Consider the following 3,310-nt stretch of genomic DNA (forward strand, 5'->3'; position numbering starts at 1 on the left):
AAGCACCACATAAGGAAGGAAAGGTCAACCCTAAATCTCTGTCTCTCACAAAGAAGTGGAGTATCTAAAACCTGAGACATTTGTAAGCCCATCTGTATTCTCTCAAAAGTATATAGAGCTGAAAAGGTATATAAATAGTTACTAGGTGCATTCTCCCAACAAGATGTTATCTAATAAAAATTTGCCTGTTAGCCAAGGCATCTGCATAAGAGTTACTATCCCTTGATAAAAATATTTCCAATGCACATGTGAGATTCACACACACAAGGAAGGTATTGACGCAGCAATCACTGTTATACCATATCAAGGGCACTAATAATGGTTAAATATTGGACCATACCTAGGCTCATTATCTCTGATTTTGAATTTGGGTTGAGATTCTAAGATCTGGGGTACATTTATCCATGCTCTAATATTGAATATGGATTTTTAATCCTGGATTGGAGACTTTGATAAGTCCTCACAGACTTCAGAAGAAATATTTGATCCCTAATGACATGTCATTGGTCATTGGTTATCTTCCCGGAATTCAAATCTGGGAATGATTTTAACTTAGTCAAAACTGTAGCTCGTATATAAGGACTCAGATATTATCTGACGAGTTTATGAGTTATACTTCTTCATGGAAGTTGAGGGATATCAGGAATTCTGCCATATAAAAGAATCCAAATTTCCCCTCTCAGAAGGAACATTTCTAAATCTCTTGACTGAGAGTTTCCATCCTTGAAGGTGGAAGGCAACTTTTCTATGAAAAGTATTTTCTCGCAGATACACATGGATGTTTGGAGCTTTGAATGAGTGACACACTGTGAGACTGGGTGACAAAAGCTGAGTATAAAGTGGAGTGAAACACAATGTGAGATCACTAAACATAAATGACACACTTGCACTGTGAGGAAATGGTTATAACATATAATCTCTTAACTTAGTTGTTTGATCCCGAGATTCCATTCTGATACATTTTGAAGGATTAATCAACTAAGGGGGAGAGATTATATAAAGTGTTATAGAGATTCTCAAGATTCAATAGTTTTTTCTGAAACTAAGAAGGGGAGTTTCCAATTTTATAGTACTGGGGATGGGATTCTTCATCTTAGGGGGAGAGGTTATTGGGTTTCGATTTTCTGAGTTCCAAAATGTTTTCTATGTGCTTTATGGGAAGATCTGAAGATTATTGAAGACACTATTTGGAAGACGTATCTATCTGCAACTTTACATAAGGGAGAGAACAATATGTTCTCTGCTGAAGCTGAATGTGTATAGAAGATGTGGTAGATATAAGATAGTATTATTTCCAAATCTAGGAATGAATGCTGAAAGCAGATTGAAAATTTTTGGTTATGGTTAGTTGAGTTATCCTCCAAATTGAGGCTTTTCCATTATTATTTGACCGTCAGGTGTAACAGTCAAATAGGGGGAGATTGTTGAGCAAGATTAAAGCTGTACGTATAACTCAACAATACTGGTTTGGATAACTCAATATAGAACAAGGACTTCAAAATAATCTATATTCCACTAGATTCAGTACAGATTGTTTATTGGGCATATACACAAAGGTTTTGGTAGCTACAGTGAAGAAGACGTTTGCAGTGATCCGTATAAAGTTCATTAATATGTTCAAGCATCGGAAAAATAAGGTTGGAGTCATTCGAAGCATCTATCAGAATCAGTGTGAAAACCTCAAGGAGTCTTAGTGAAGTTAGTTATATCTGATAGAAGACTTGATAATGATTTGAAAAGATATAGTACGAAGGCCTGAAAGCAAAACTAGTCACCTGTGAATCAGACCATTGTACTAGGTGTCAATGATTCGTGAAAGGAAACTGAGTATTATCATTAGGAAGATTGTCGAGTGAGGATTCGTATTTAGGAATACAGGTTTTATGTTTCAGACGAACACTCAAGAGAGAAGACTTGAAGACAGGACATCTTTGGGATTGTAGTGCTCTATAAAAACTAAGTCAAAGTGATCACTATCTTTTAGTGGGAGTCACTCTGATCATTATATTGAATGTCAGAAAAAATATCCTGGTAATACAGTTCAATATTTAATTACAGTACTGATCTTGACTTGGTACGAGCCTCAGGTAATAAACAGGAGCAGAAAGAAAATTCTAAGTGCATGTATATAACCTCCTGGTCACCAGTAAGTATGCATGGGAATATTTCTAAGTCAAAGAAGCTTCCCTACCCTTGCTAGAGTGCATGAGGTTGCAAGTAAGCATTGCACTAGAGCTTAGGGTCGCAACTAAGGTGTACAAGGGATGTAAGTCGCAAGTTAGAAGTTCAACAATTCAAAACCCCTCCCTTGGTCATTACAGTCGCAAGTAAGATCCTCTAGGTGATTCAAGTCGCAAGTAATGTCCTACAAGGATATCTAGGTCACAAGTTAGGAGTTAGCTTGCACAAACACCAAGTACAAAGCACCTAGGCATGCACAAGGTCGCAAGTAAATATTCTACAAGGTCTTATTGGAGTCGCAAATTAGAATTTAATCTAAGGCATTGACCTCCCAGCCTTAGTGGTCGCAAGTTAGCATGTCAAGGGGCCTTCTAGAGAAACTTGGTCACAAGAAAAGGCTATACACTTCCTTCTGGTCTCCAGTAAGGTTGTGATGAATTAATCCAAGTAAATTACTTCTCTTCATGGTCGCAAGTAAAGAATGTGTAAAGGACAAGGATACAAGTAAATCATCAATATGCAAGCTGTATCAATTTAATTTCTTGGTCTTGGTGCAGCCATGTGTTCTTCTTCTTTCTCCAGCCTATAAGCCTATATAACAATTAGATGCTGATTGAAAATTGTATCTCTCCATTTTTTTACAAAAGTGCGAAGCTCTTGAAGTTTTTTCTCAGCACTTATTGAAAGCTTGATTTGACTAGGAGAGGTCATGTCCAATTTGATTCACGCCATTTAAAGCCTTACAAACTTGTAACACTCATTATTTAAAGTCTCTTTGATTGTATTTAATACCTTTTGATAAGAGCTTTAGATTTTTAGAGTGATAAGAAGAACCCTAGATTTATAGCTTGTTACTTTCGTTCTTTTTATATTTGTAGTTTCGAACCTTTGTATTTGGAGTTGTAAGCAAACCCTCCAGGTATTTATACTTTTGAATAAAATAATATTTATCCAGAATCTCTTTGTTTGTTTATTTCATTTTTAGTTTTGATTTTCCGCTGCATTAAATTGATAAAAACGAAAAATATACATTCACCCCCTTCTATATGTACCTTTTGGACCTAACAAATGACTGAAAGGAAATTCTTCCTTCTGTTAGTAGTAAATTCAAATGAATGATACATTGCCT

This window comes from Apium graveolens, chromosome 5 (genome assembly GCF_009905375.1).
Source record: "Apium graveolens cultivar Ventura chromosome 5, ASM990537v1, whole genome shotgun sequence".
NCBI lineage: Eukaryota > Viridiplantae > Streptophyta > Magnoliopsida > Apiales > Apiaceae > Apium > Apium graveolens.